This window comes from Marmota monax, unplaced genomic scaffold (genome assembly GCF_021218885.2).
Source record: "Marmota monax isolate L192 unplaced genomic scaffold, Marmota_monax_Labrador192_F-V1.1 WCK01_AAM20220418_F8-fsc00027, whole genome shotgun sequence".
NCBI lineage: Eukaryota > Metazoa > Chordata > Mammalia > Rodentia > Sciuridae > Marmota > Marmota monax.
The window spans coordinates 17,848,432-17,864,578 of record NW_026694617.1 but is presented as its reverse complement, the minus strand read 5'-3'; the positions used below and the strand labels follow the sequence as shown (position 1 = coordinate 17,864,578).

The 16,147-nt window shown below is 33.0% G+C and overlaps 1 protein-coding gene across 5 annotated transcripts in view; it reads right to left on the bottom strand.

The window, feature by feature from the left end:
* Cog5 (component of oligomeric golgi complex 5) overlaps window positions 1-16,147 on the bottom strand; it is a 374,945-nt gene that overhangs the window by 164,711 nt on the left and 194,087 nt on the right. The gene's annotated exons all lie outside the window — the stretch shown is intronic.

The following is a 16,147-nucleotide window of genomic DNA, read 5'->3' as shown; positions in this document are numbered from 1 at the left end:
GGTAAGTAAATGACTTAATTATCAGCTAGAAGCTGTTACAACAACATATACTTCTAGGCCCAAAGAGCTGAAACTCTTTTTTCCATTTATAATTTACTGTCTATTATTAGAGACATAATAAAAAAGTTGAATTATTTCATTGTTTACATGATTAAATTTATGAATGAGACAAAAGGTATTTTCTGAAATCTACTGTATCATTTAAAAATAATAGTATGCAATGCAAATACACAAGCACACACACAGAAAGATAAAGCATAGTCAGCTTAAAGACAGTAACAGGAAACTGAGCTGGAGAATAATAATACCCATTGGAGATTTTCATTAAACGAGAAAAAGAAGCAAATGAATATTATTCAAATTAAGGTATGGTCTAATAAAAAGCTTAATTTAATATGATTATAATAAAATTTAACTCTAGTATATACTTTCAATTTTGTACTAGTACACCAACAAAGGACACAGGAGATAAAGTAAGCAACTTCATATAAAATTATGAACTAAAAACAGGGTACAACATTTGTTTTTTATTATTGTTATTCCCTTTCTCCCAAAAGAGATATATATGTGCGTGTGCACAAAAGAAATATACACAATTTTTTTTACATTTTAGTAGAGATCAAGAAATCAAAATAAGACAACTGTAAAGAAATTTCATATATCATCACAATCCAAGAAAGCATCTTCAAAAGAATACTTACATCTTATAAAACCAGAATACAGATAGATACTTTAAATTATACTTATTGCCTTGACAATTTTGTAAGGATCTGAAAAGCATAACACTTAGTTTTTCCACATACAGTAGTTTTATTATCAGGTACCAGTGAAAGTATACTGTAAAATTTTTGTGTACATTAACTGAAAAACATTTTGTTTTATTCAACTTTAAAGGCCTAGTTAAAACAGTTTTCATGATTGTCTGCTTCAAAAATTAACTTCCAAAAACATTTCAAAAAAATAAATGTATATAGCTCATTACTAATGCATATATTAGAGCAATATTTATAATTTATAACACATATAATTCTAGACATAATTTAAAATTTTCCAATTAACAGCTACTTTTCCAATTAATACCAATTAAGATATATATCAATAGATCAATATGGTTTAATACAGATATATGCATTGTTAGCAAAGGTGCTACAAAATAATTATTTGAAATAAAATTCTTAAAGTAACATACAGAGGATCATGCACATTATATAAGCACAACTTTATGAACTATAATAAAATAAACAGACTAAACTACCAACTAGATCACGAAACACAATGATGTCAGCACCTCGAAACCCTGTATGGCTCCCAAGCTGCACCTCTCTAAATATCATCACTACCATAACTTCTGAAACATGATAGATCAGATTTGCCTGTTTGTGAACCTGACATACACTGAATTTTAGAGTTTGTATTTTTCTGTGTCTGACTTTGTTTGTTTAACATTATTTGTGGAATCTTTCCACCATATTGCATGTAGCAGCAGTTGATTCTTTTTATTGATGTGTAGAATTCCATTGTAGAAATTTAGATTATCCATCCTAGTATTGATAAATACTTGGGTTATTTCCACTTTTAGATATTTTAATTAATGCTACAATGAACACTGCAGTAGACATATATGCATATGAATTTCTGCTGTGTGGGTGAACTGCTGAATTACCAGGTATTTCTATGTTTAAGTGTTTATAGATTTGGCCATTTTTCCAAAGCTACTATAATACTTTATAACATCACCAACAGTATATGACAATTGTGGATGCTCAACAAACTTACACAAAATTAAAACAATCAGCCCCTTTGATTTCAGCTATTCTTTTGAGTGAACACTGTAGTTCTATGATGACTGAGCAAGTTACTCCTTCTTGCAATGTTAATTATCTATTTGGATTATCATTTGTGAAATGCATGCTTATCATTTTTGCCCATTTTTTTTACTTACGTATTTGTAAAATTTGTTTATATATATTGGATTTTATGACTTTGATGATTGTTTGTATTGTAAATATATTCTCCCCCTCTTTTTTTTTAAACACAGTTTTGTTGTTGTTGTTGTTTTATTTTTTTTAAACATCAGTGGACTTTTATTTTATTCATATATTTGTATGTGGTGCTGAGAATTGAACCCAGTGCCTCACACATGCTAGGCAAGTGCTCTACCACTGAGCCACAACTCCAGCCCCTTCTCCCTCTTTTAATAAAGTCTTTTAAGGGAAAGAAATTCACAATTTCAATGCGATCCTTTTTATCAACCTTACTCCTTATGTAAACACTTTCAGTGTCTTATTTAAAAAGTAGTCCCTGACTCACATTCATAAAGATATCTTTCATTCATAAAGTTATCCTCCAGAAACTCTATTTAATCATTCACAATTGGTTTATCTGTTCTTCAACTGATTATGAAACATTCTTGTTTCATAATATTTTCATTTTAAGAATTAACTTGACAATTTCAATTTTTAAAAATATGGGATTTTATTTGTAACTAAGTTATAACAATGAATAAAATTAGAATTGGTATTTTTATATTACTGGCTCTGCAACTCATGAATATGGTTCTCTTTCTTCTCTTATTCATGTTTTCTTTAATTTCTCTTAATAATGTTTGATAGCTTTCTGTTAAGAGTTCTTATATATTTTTTCATTTGAATTAATCTATGCATTTTTGGAGACTGTAAATGGTAACTTAAAAAAATTTTGTCGGTTGCAAGCATATTAAAAAATACAATTGATTTTTATATATTGAATTTTAGCCTAATAAATGTACAAAATTCAGTTATTAATTTTAATATTTCATCTGTGAACTGTTTTGTTTTGCTATATATGTATAACTATGTTATCTAAGAATATTTTTTCTTTCTTTCTTCCCAATCTCCCTTTATTTTATTGTTTTTCCTTATTACTGTGGATAGGATCTACAGTGGAATGTTGACAAAAAAAAAATTAGAGTATTATCCTTGAGTGTTATCAGGTGAAAAGTCTTAAATATTTCATCACTAAGGTTTTTGATAACTCCTTTATCATGTTAAAGAAGTTTATTCTTGGTATGCTGAGAGTATTTTTAATCAGAATGACGTTGAATTTTATTAAATATGTTGCTGCATCTACTGAGATGATCATTTTCCCCCCTGTATTTAAGTAATTACATTGTACTTCTGGACTAAAGCCATCTTGGTCATGATAAATTATCATTTTTAGATTTTCCTGGCGTATATTTGCTAACACTTTTTCTTAGCATTTTTGCATCAATTTTGGAAAGACAGCTAGTAATTTTCCTTTCTTATAATGTCTTTGTTTTGATATCAAGGTTATTCTGGCCTCACAAAATAAGCAGAGGTGTGTGTGTTTCCACTTCTCAATTACTGTATAAAGTTTACATAACATTGGTTTATTTTTTCCTTTAATGTTTGGAAGAATTCATCCCTGAAACTATCTGCCCTTGGAGTTTTGTCACAGGGAAGGTTTTGAATGATGTTCAGTTTTGGTAATGGACATAAAACTATTCAGACTTTCTAATTTTCCTAGTGTTCCTTTTGTTTTCCTAGGATTTTGTCAATTTTACCTAAATTTTCAAATCTGTTATTATAAAGTTATACCTAATGCCCTCTTACTCTCTTTTTAATTTTTGTTGGATGTCTTTTTTTTTTTAATATTTTATTTACATTTTAGTTTTTGGCAGAGACAACATCTTTGTTTGTATGTGGTGCTGAGGATCGAACCCGGGCCGCACACATGCGAGGCGAGTACGCTACCACTTGAGCCACATCCCCAGCCTAGATCATCTCTTCATCTTGTGTCTTTTTAATTTGTTTGTTTTCTGTCTCACAATCTTTGGGGGCATTTAATAATTTATTTCAATTTATTAATCTTATAAAATAAATAATGTTAGGCTTCATTAATTCTATTATTTGCTTTTGTTATTTCTACTTCACAGACTTTGGACTCAGGCCTAGCATAGAATCCAAGCTTAGTCACCAAAACCAAATGACTTAACTTATTTAATACTTAGTCTCCTCATCTGTATGATGGCAAAAAATAATGGTACTCACCTAATAGTAAAATCAAAAAATATATTTTGGAGGATAAGGTCTTACTATGTTGCCTAGGCTGGCCTCAAACTCCTAGTTCAAGCCTGATTACAGGCATGTACCACCACGCTGGCCTGCAGTAATTCTTATAACTAATTAGCATTTGTAATTGAGAAGAGAAGCTCAATTAACATTAGCTACCCCCACCTTGATCTGTCAGCAACATGCTATAGTGGGAAGAACTTGAGACTTTAAAATTAGTCTTAGGATAAGTGAATGAGTAAGTAAATTTCTATTTTTTGGTTTTTAAATATATTCTTCATGAAACTGTTGGAAAGACTATTGAGATAACACATTTACAATATTTGGTATTCAGTACACTACTAATAGAAAATATTAGTCCTCAGACCATTTTCATTCTTTCTTTTTGTTGTTGTTGTTCTTGTATTATTTTATTTTGATTGGAATAATCAAAGGAGAAAGGAGATATACTCCACACTATACTACACCAAATTCACCTGCAAACAAAACCTTCTCTCTTAAAGAGCAATGTAGAAATTAAACAAACAAAAAAACTAGCAAACATAACCCAACTCTAATTCAAATGGAGTTTTCAGTATATTTTCTTCATTCAAAAATCTAAAACTACATTTAGGGATTTGAAATATATGAAATTGCCTTTTCTTTTTTATCTTTTTATTTGTTTTACTTAGTTACACATGACAGTACAATGATCTTGACATATCATACATTTGAACTCAGACCATTTTCTAATGTTCCAAAAGTTGTAAGAATTCTAAGAATAGCATCTATTCCTGTTCCTAAGAATTTTTTTATCGCTCCAACTTTAATTGTTGAAATAAGTAAAGTTACACAAGAAATACTGTTTGGGCAACCCTGAGGAAATCACCTCCTTTCTCTGTGTCTCCATCTTGTAAAACTTCAAAACGATGAGAACAAATAAAAGAATGGAACCTCAACCCCAGCTGGAGATATGTTTTAGGGGGAAAAAAAAAGGAGCTGATAAGATCTCAATTCTAAAATTTTTGATTCAGCTAGACCAGATTAAGGCCTAGTTATTAATATTTTTCAAAGCTATTTAGATGATTCTAACACAGTCCACCAAGCAGCTACCTGAAAATAAGCATTTTGAACCACTGGATTAGATGTCTTTGCCAGACTTTGAAAGAAGAGAATCATTTATTCTTAGAGATAAATATTTTCTGGTTAAAAACAAAAGAACACAGTATACAAAGAAACGATTACAGAAAACTATGGTGTATACCTAAGGAGCAGTAAATGGATTTTATTGTCTGGAGTGTTGTATACATGAAAAAAGAATGATAATAAAAGATAACTATGAAATGAAAAGAGTCTAGTCATTGACAGAATTAAGTGGCATTCTGTGAAATTCTTATTTTGTTTGGTTAGTAACAGAAAAATTATTGATGTTCTAAATACCATATCCTAGGTTGTTTGAGGAGATAAATTAAATTGGCTTTGCCAATTAGTAATTTAAAAACGATAGAAAAAAAATACCATGCACTAGTGAACTGCAATGAGAATTACTCTAATTTGGACAACTGTCCCCAAAGACAGTTGGCTTGGTTCCCAGAGTGGTAACTGAAAGGTGCTGTGGACCTTGAAGAGGTAGGGCATAGTGAGAAGTCCTCAGGTCACTGGAGATGTGACCTCCAAAGGGATTGAGGGCCCCAATCTCTTCCTTTCCCTCTGCTTCCTGTTTCAAGACACAAGAAATCACTCTTGACAGGTATTCCCACTATGCTCAACCTCACCAGACAGTCATACAAACAGGGATGCCCAATCTTGGATTTGAACCTCCAGAACCATGTATGAAAATCTCTCTTTATAAGTAGCCTGTATCAGATATTTTGTTGCAGTAAGATAAAGCCAACTAATACAAGAATATAATAAACAGGACAGATAGAAGAGATTTTGAAACACTAAAAAGAAACTGGATGCTGACTAACTACAACGAACAAGACAGAGAAAAAAGCGTACTATATTTTTTAAGAAAGAACCATATCTCACTTGGAGAACTGAGAATAGAAATACACAAATCAAAAGAAGATCATTTGAGGGCGTGTGTGGGAGACAGGAGGGATAGGAAAATGTAAAGCTGCTGTTAATGAACTACTTAATTATTATGGATTAGTCTAAGATACTAATGGGTAATTCTTTGTTGGAAATGTGAAAATATTTGAAATGTACAAGCATAGAAAACTAGTCTAGGTAGCAAACTAGATTGAAGTAATAAAGAATGAAAACAGGTATTGGAAACCAAAAATCACAAAGGGGTAAATAAATAACAAAATCAGTGGGAGTAAGAGAATAGAAATTGGGAGATAGAATAGTAAGAAATGGAACTGAAATATTAGAAGAACTGAAGACAAAATAATTGCTTCTAGGTATGATTCAAGTGAAGAATAACAGAGATTCTTCAGTGGTTAATATCCTAGAGATACATTAGTGTCCTTTCCCCACTATTCTGTCTCATCACACACATGTACCGTATACTTTAACCACTGGCTCTTTCTGAGTCCTTATTAATAAAATTAAGGCTTTTAATTTACTATTTAATAGCAGAAAAGACTGAACTAGATGAACTAAATGCACTTTCCAATACCAAAATATAATAATTTTATCATCTATGTGTATGATTGATATTGTGCACATGCTGACACTTTCTGAGGTACTAAGAATAATAATAATAAAAAATATTGTACTATCTGACATTTCAATATTTATGGTCTAATGGAGAATAAAGTCAATTGGCAATTAGAATGTGGGAAGAGGAAAAAGAAGGATTAAAGAAAATATGCAAAAGGAGCAATTGCTCAAACTCTGAGAGGGAAGAAAGATGGAGGAATAAAGAAACACTCTTTAAAAAAGGAGTCTCAGCTAAGACCTGAAATGAAAAAGTCCATGGGAAGATGTAAGAACTTGAGGTAAATAGGTATGGAAGACACAGAGAAGGAGAAGTAAAGCATATAAAAGCATATCAAAGCAGAGAAACAGCATATACAAAAGTCTGTGAATGACACTGAACATTTTAGAAAATAAATACACCAACCTGATCCCTGATAGATAAAAATCTAAAGAAATACCTTCTGCAAGCCCAGGTGCCTACGTAAGTGGCTCTCTAAATTTGGTATAACTGTAAGAATTACTTGAGGGCACTTGCTAATTAAAAAGGACTTGTGGAATGCTTATGGTATGTTTTTTGTTTTTTTTTTAAATTTAAATGCTAGTCATACATGTTTGTTCACTTTGTGAAAAATCATCTGAGCTACACTCCCATGATGAGTGCACTTTTCTGTTATGATTTTAATTTTTATAATTCTGGAAGAAATAACAGGAAGTGAAAGAGGTAGTATTATAACTATATATATATATACACACACACACACACACACACACACACACACACACACCAGGCAAGACTTCTTATTAAATACCTAAAAATTATCAATAATTTATAGTTTATTTAGGTCAAATATATAGAATAAGAAAAGACATAGGGGCTGGGGATGTGGCTTAAGCAGTAACACGCTCGCCTGCCATGCGCGGGGCGCTGGGTTCGATCCTCAACACCCCATAAAATAAAATAAAGATTGTGTCCACCGAAAACTGAAAAATAAATATTAAAAAAATTCTCTCTCTCCTCTCTCTCTCTAAAGAAAATATATATATTTAACTTATTAAATATGAATGTTTACCTTTTTCCCAAAACAATACAAGCAAGAATTATGCTTGCATGTATACACTATTAAACTTGTATATGACTGTTTTTTAAAATAAGCAACTCCCACACCAGGCATGTGGATGCACACCTTTATTCCCAGCTACTCTAGAGGATGAGGTAGGATTGCTTAAGCCCAGTATTTTGAAGCCAGTCTGGCAATATCACAGGACTCCATCTCAAAATAAATACATAACTCACTCCCCAAATAATACCTAATGTGAAATTTCTATTTTAATTTTAAAGACTGTTATGGACTGAATATCTATGTCTCCCAAAATTCATATAGTCTATCCCACAATTTACTAGAGTGATATTTCAAAATATGTATTTGGTCTTAGTCCCCTTTCCTGGTGTATAATTCCTAAAATCCTTGGCATCTTTAAAGTGATGTGTCTTTTTAGTGAGTTGACTGATGGCTGGCGGTACTAGCTTCAGGATGGGGGTTGGTCATTAAAAAGATTAAGACAGGATTAGGTAGGAGAGAAGGGCCGAAAGTTAAGTTGATCACCAATGGCCAAAGATTTCATCAATCATGCCTATGTAACGAAGACTCCACAAAACCCCAAAAGAACAGGGTTTGGAGAGCTTCTAGATAGCTGAGTACATGGAGGTTCCTGGGAGGGTGTGCACAGAGTAGGCATGAAATCTCCACACCTCTTCCCACATTCTTTGCCTTATGCATCTCTTCTTCATCTCTATCTTTTGTAATGTCCTTTAAAATTAACCAGTAAGTATGATTCCCTGAGTTCTATGAGCTGCTCAAGCAAATTAACAGAAGGCAAGAAGGGGATTGTAGAAACCCAGGTTCATAGTCAAAAGAATAGGCAAATAACCTGAGACTTGCAAGTGGCATCTGAAGTGGGTGAAACTGGGGAATTGTCTGGAAGACTGAACCTTGAATTAGATTATAGGATTACCCAGCTAGATTACCCCGACTACTATAGAACTGAATGCTGGCTTGGTGGTGGAAAGAAATCCCCTCACACCTTTTGGAGCCACAGAAGAGATCTGTGTTATCACAGCAAGAGAAACCAGGTTTGAGTCTGAGTTTGGTTTTCCCACTGTATCTTCAGAGTTGGTGTTTGAAGGACTGGCTCTTGGGAGGTTAAAGTGGATGTGATAGTGACAAGGGGTGGGATGGGGCTGGTCTTAAGGGATTAAGGCCCTTACTAGAGACAATAGGGATTTTGAGCTTATGTCCTGCTCTCGTATCTCCCTCCCTTGCTCTCATGCTCTGCCATGTTAGGAGACATGGAGGGTCCTTGCCAGAAATCAAACCTTCAGGACCCTAATCTTAGCTTTTCCAGCTTCCAGAACACTGAGAAAATAAATACCTGTTGTTTCAGCCATTAGTCTGTTTCATTTTGTTATGGCAGCCACAGCTGACTAACAAATATTTACATATTTAACAAACGGATTAAATTTTAAAAGGTAGAGTGAGGTGAAAACTGTCACCACAAAATTTATGCGCTATCATAATCTCAGGATGTGATCTAACCTAGAAACAGATGTAATTAGTTGAGATAAGGTCATACTGGATAATGATTGCCCCTATATGAAAAGAATATATACCGAGACACAAACAGTGAAAAATACCATGGGACAACAGAGGCCAGAGTCACACATTGGAATGATACAGTTATAAATCTTCAAGGGCAAATGAATGATGGGATCTTCCAAAAGTGAGGAATAAGCAAGTAAGGAGTCTTCCCTAGAGCCTTTTGTTTTGGGGGAGAGGGAGGGTGCTTCTGCCAGCACCTTGATTTTACTTCTAGCCTCCACAAATATAAAAGAACATGTTTCTATTGTTTTAAGTCACCTAGTCTGTGGAAATTTTTAATTGCATATTAGGAAACCAATACATAAGATTAGGGCAACAAAAAGACACATATGCTTGAAACCCAGTGTTCACTAATGAATAAACAAAATGTAGTACATGCACACAATGAAATATTGTTCAGGCTTTAAAATGTTGGAGGTTCTAACATATACTACACATGGATAAACTGTGAGGACACTATGCTAAGTGAAAAAACTAGTCACAAAAAGACAAAAACAATATGGTTCCACTCATGTGAGGTACCCAGAGTAGTCAAATTCAGAGAGATAGTAGAATGGAGGTTGTTGAGGGTTAGAAGAATACAGAATAGGAAGTTGTTAAATTGCATGGAGTTCCTAATAACAGGGCACAAAGATTCCAATTTCTTCACATACTCACCAACACCTATGATCTTATGTTGTTTTGATAGTGGCCAACATACAGGAGCAGGTAATATCTCATTGTGGTTTTGATTTGCATTTCCCTAAAAATGTGTGATGTTATGCATGTTTTCATATGCTTGTTGGGAACTTTTATGTCTTTTCTGTCTATTCAAGTCTTTTTTCCATTTATTGACTGGGATTTTTGTTGTTGAGTTGTAGGAGGCCTTTATATATTCTAAATATTAACCCCTTCTCAGGTATATGGTTTGCAAGGATCTTCTCCTATTCTGAAAGTTGCCTTTATTCACTATTCTGTTTCCTTCCTTGTTCAGAAGTTTTCAAGTGGGATGCAGATTCATCCGTCTATTTTTCTTCTCATTGCCTGTGCTTTGGGTACCATATCCCAGAAATCACTGCCAAATCCGATATTATGAAGCTTTTTCTCTGGTTTCATTGAGGAGTTTTATATTTTTAGGTCTTACATTTAGGTCTTTGATCCATTTTGAGTTAATTTTTTGTATATAGTACAAGGTAAAAATCCAACTTCATTCTTTTGCATGTGTAACAAATGTGCATTTCAAAACAAGGACCCAAAGTAACTTATAAACTCCCCAGTTTGAGAACCACTGCTTATATCATCCTTGGCAACCAAATTTAAAGACCCTATTTTCTTCAGAAATGCCATTTTGGACATTCTCCATAGTTTTAGAGCTCTCTAAGTGTCCTCTGTACAGAATTCAAAAATATTGTCTCTATTCAAAGACAGAAACCCCAATTTAACAGTGAGGAAGTTTATGGTCTTGAATAAGTATTTCCACTGTAATCACCTAGTAAGCTCTATTATGAACCATGTATTATTTTAGGCTCTTGATATACATGATACCTTCTCCAATAAATGTTCAAAGTAGTTACTATTATTTCCTAATTAAGGATAGAAAAGGTAGGGCATTGAGGAATTAAGAGAATTAGGCAACAAAGAACAGAAGGCAAAACAGGGATTCAAGTATGCATTTCATATTAAAGCCCCTTCCAAATAACAATGTTTTCTTGAAAATAACAATTAAAGAAAAGTCTGTAAAGAGAATGACCAAAAAGTAATAATATCTTTTTATTTTGTTAAGGGGGAAAAAAAAAACCTCTACTATCATTACTCATAAAATATTGAAATACCAAAAAATAAGTAAATAAAATTAGATGAGAAATTCTCAGAACCAGAGATATTCTTTAAATACTATGACTAACTCATTACCAAGTTCTTACTTCTAATTTTACTGGGAACTGATGAAATATCAGCATGGCTGATAAGAGTCTTAACTCACCGTTGGGAAACCAGTACTGTGTTACCTTTCTGAACAAATAAACAATTTAGTCCCATCCTGCTAAAAAGTACCTACCTGCACACCACAAATTTTCCTCAAGTTTAAAGTCCCAAAGAAAACTGTCCATGAAGAAACTTTCTCTTCCCTAGTACTCCGGATCGCTGTCATCTCTGGGGAGTTGATGATTTAAATTGGCATAGGACAATTAATCAACTTCTTCCCTTACTTGTCTGACTCCCCACACTCTGATGCAAATCACAACTTTATACAGTTTAAATCACTAAAATTAGACACTGTCCTTAACAGGAGCAGCCTCCACCTCATCCCACAAGTAATCCTGACAAAAACAAGGTAAGTACTTCAATTCACTGCTCATCTTTAAACTGTCTATTCTGTGGACCTATTTTCTCAGTGTTCCAGGAACAGGTCTAGGACCTCCACTTTTTGTTCTTTTACATTCCCTACCAAATCCATCTCTTTACAAAACTACAAATATTATTGGTAAACTCTTGGGTGGTCTAGATTCATTAAAATGCCCCATCCTGATCTGCTGAAAATAGTACATGGCCAAGAAGATGCTCTTCCCAAGATAACAATGCTTTATAAATGAATATTGCTTCTAGCTGTTAAAAGGAGCCTGCACATCCACTAATTTCATTTTGTCATCACCAAATAGGTAAGGTAGGTTAAATATTGCAATGTTCTTTTGAGTTAAGGAAACAAAGATAGCAAGAGGGTAAACCCCCCACAGCTGCTTAGTGGCAGGCCAGGTTTAGATCTTGAGCCCTTCACTGCCTATTTATACTTTCTGTAGCTGGTCATCCTCTCCACCATTTGTCTTTAGAAGTTTTCCAGGTGTACCAATTTTGCAGGTGAGAAACAGAATCTGACAACTATAAGAGATCCCAAAACAGAAAAACTAAAAAAATTTTTTTAATACTACACTATTAAGAATGAAATTTCTACCTATAAAGTAGCAATATTTTCTAGACAATGCTTTCACTTTAAATGAGATATTCAATATTCTAAAAATAATTCTTCTATAAATGGTCACTATGACTTTCAATAAATCAATCTTAAATGAAATCTCAAATTTTGTAAATTATTATATAAAATTAGACAAAAGATATAATGTAATGAGCAAAATGATAATTTTTGTAAGAAAAAAAAAAGAAAAAACAGACAATTATCTCCTCAGAAGCATTTCAGAATATGGCACAATTATTTTCTTTGCTAAATTTAAATTACTTTTGTTTTTCTGCTTGGGAAATAATATGATGCAATATATTTTTCTCTTTCTAAATCTCTATAGGATCACAAGGGAGAAAAGAAATCATAGTTGAGATCTAAAAAGCTTGCCAAAATAGGAACACTGTATCCAAAGCAACAGCTGGCACACAGCAAATGCAACAGAGATACAGCAAGACTGCCATAAAGAGTATTCCACGAAACAGAAGCAATATTCTAGTGTTTATGAAGCCATAGGCTAGTATGAAATAACCTTTGTGAGCATAAATATAGCTTTAAATCAAGTTCAACAGAATTTTAAAGCTTTACATAATTGAAATTAGAAATGAAAAGAATGACAGGATCTGACTGGAAATAAAATGTAAAAATACCATATAGAAGTCCATGAGTCCACTATGGATGATAGCCGTATATTAAAACTCTGATAAGTATCATGAAGATAATCAATCACATTCTACTTGCTCCTCAAATACAATAATTCTTTAGACATTACATTCTTTTTCTTCCATCTTTATATTCAAGAAGGGCAACAATATAAGAGAAGGAGAACTACAAACACAAAATATAAACTTTGCTGATGTTATGCTGAAAAAGTCCATGTCCACTCAACGATATGACTCCATTCACAAAAGTTTATGTCCTCTAATAGTCTTTGTTGATTTCCAACTAATCTTTAATTGAAAAACAAGCATGGATTAAGCAAAATAATTTATTAGTAAGAAATTGCAGAACTACAAAATTTATTCAATACTGATTAACACCTCATTTCACATTCAACTGAGACAAAAAATTAGGAACTCCAAAATCACCTTAAAAAGAGATGGGAGGGGCTGGGGTTGTGGCTCAGTGGTAGAGCACTTGCCTGGCACATGCAGGGCCCTGGGTTTGATCCTCAGCACCACATATAAATCAATAAAATAAAGGTATTGTGTCCAACTACAGGGGGGGGAAGGGAGGGAGGAAGGGGATGGAAGAAGGGGAACATATAAAGAAAAAGAAGGAAAAGGGGAGAGGGGAAAGACAGAGGGGTGATGTGCAAAAGGGGAAGAAAGATAAATGATCCATGTGTTCCCAGCTTATCTGGCTTCACCAAAGACATAAAGGCCATAGTTAAAAAGATGCAAAGTTAAAAAAAAAATGCAAAGTCAATAAAAAATTCAGAGTAGCTATCTTTCACTATACAGACAATTATTACTATGGAATAAAACTATGAAGTACTGTTGATATTTCTTAATGAAAAAATACAAATTAAGAATCTTAAACACAAAGCAGATAATTCTTTCAATATTCTGGAAAGAATATTTAATTAGGCAGATATTCAGGTAAAGCTAAGATAACAAAACCCACAGTACCATCATCATACAAAATTAAGAAATCATAAAAATTCTAATATAATATTTTATTTGAGAAAAACAATGTTAATATATTCATAATACCTATACCTAACAACTGTACATTAACTCAAAATATTTAAGACAGCTTATGATATCTGTGTGCATATGCCCTAACATGATATACGGAGCCGATGCTTTTTGGAGTAACCACTTGCCCACAATAGTGAATACTTATAATGGAGCTCCATGAGAGACTACAAATACTAAAGGAGGAGAAAATCTCATTAAATAAAGTAATTTAAAAGCAAGAATTATATTAGCTACCTTGGTTGTGATTCAGAGCTTACCAGGAGCTTTTCTGATTCAGTAACATGCAGCCCATTAATACTTGATATGTATTTTTCAACTAATATAATAGGATTATTCCAGAATCTGTTAACAATCAACAGTCAACAGTGCACAACATAAATGAAATTAAGATACTAAGAAGAACATTTAATACACACTAAGAACTTATCAACCAAAAACTGACTTTATTCTAGCCCTTATTCTGAAGATAGGCAGGGGAAAAAAAAGGAAAAAATTATATAAAAAGGCAAGTGAAAGAATGAGAACAAAAAGAAAAAGGAGAGGGGGAAATTGAAGATGACCATGGATTAGAAAAGGAAAGTTCTATAGGAAAAGTGATAGCACATAAAAGAATCTAAGAAAAAGAGGAAAAGAAGACAGCAATGATCAATATGGAGAAAAAGGGCTATTTTAGCTTCCAAATATTTTAATAAAATTAATCTGAAGAACACACATATAAAAATCCATAGTTTGGCACTGAAGTTTTCAAATGATATCTATATTTGGAATAACATTCCCATGATATTAGAAAACAATAACTAGTATTTCAAGGATACTACATATGTCTTCAACAAAAATGAACTTTATAGGAAAAATAATCATGACAAATTGATGTGGCAAGCCCCCAAACTTTAATGCTTGAATGTAAATGTTTTAAGTAAATATATAAATAGATCTTACTGTTAAATAAAGTAATATAGTCAGCCCTCTATATTCATGAATTCCACATTTATAAACTCAATCAACCACAGATCCATATTTGTTTAAATCGTGTCTATAGCTGGGCACAGAGATACCTGCCTATTATCCCAGTGTCTTGAGAGGCATAGGCAGGAGGTTCACAAGTTGAAGGCCAGCCTCAGCAATTTAGCAATACCTTCAGCAAGTTAGTTAGACCCTGTCTCAAAATAAAAAATAAAAAAAGAACTGGGGATAGAGCTTAGTAGTAAAGTACCCGTGGGTTAAATCCTTATACTAGAAAAAAAAGGTTTTATATATATATATATATATATATATATATATATATATATATATATATATATATATATATATATATGAACGCATATACACACACACACACACACACACACACACATACACACACACATCTGTGATTGAACACATACAGACTATTTTCTTGTTGTTATTCTCTAAACCATATAATACAGCATAACAACTGCTTACATAGCACTTCCATTGTTAGGTGTTATACGTAATATAGAAACAGTTCAAAGTATAAGTATGCTACCATTTCGGTATAGAGGTCTGGGAACCAATTCGGAACAACTATATAATGGAATAATTCTAGTCATTCTATGCTTTATCAAAGATATTTGTGGCAAGATTTATTAGCTATGTACCCCTACAAATTCTCCTTTCCTTCTTATAAGTAAAATCCTTTGCGAGTGGCAAGGTATATACCTCATGAGAAGCCTAAGCCATTGTTGGCAGTTCTGTTCCTCTTTGCCAGATACTTGCTTGCACAGTCCTGCTGACAGCGGGGGTTATGCCAACGAGACATAAGGACAGGTTCGCTGAGGCAATTTTGGGAAAGGATTTTATAAAACTGCCTTTTTGGCTGGCAACTGGCACTAGCCTACCTTCGACACAGACCTAATGCCTAGGGATGTGACAGCTACCTTCTAACCATAATGGAACAAGCAAATGAATAAAAATAATAATTGTTTAAGAAAATAATAAAATGTTAAAGAAAAAAAAAGATCCTGGATAGCTGAAACAATGCTGGCATGGTATATATCCAGACAAATGTCTGTATAAGTCATTGTTAACCTAGCTTATTGTTAGAATTCTAGCTGTCCCATCCAGCACCAAACTGACTGAAAAACAATATGCAGAAATATATGAGCCCATAATAGTACTTTTTTTAAAAAAGGAGAAAAG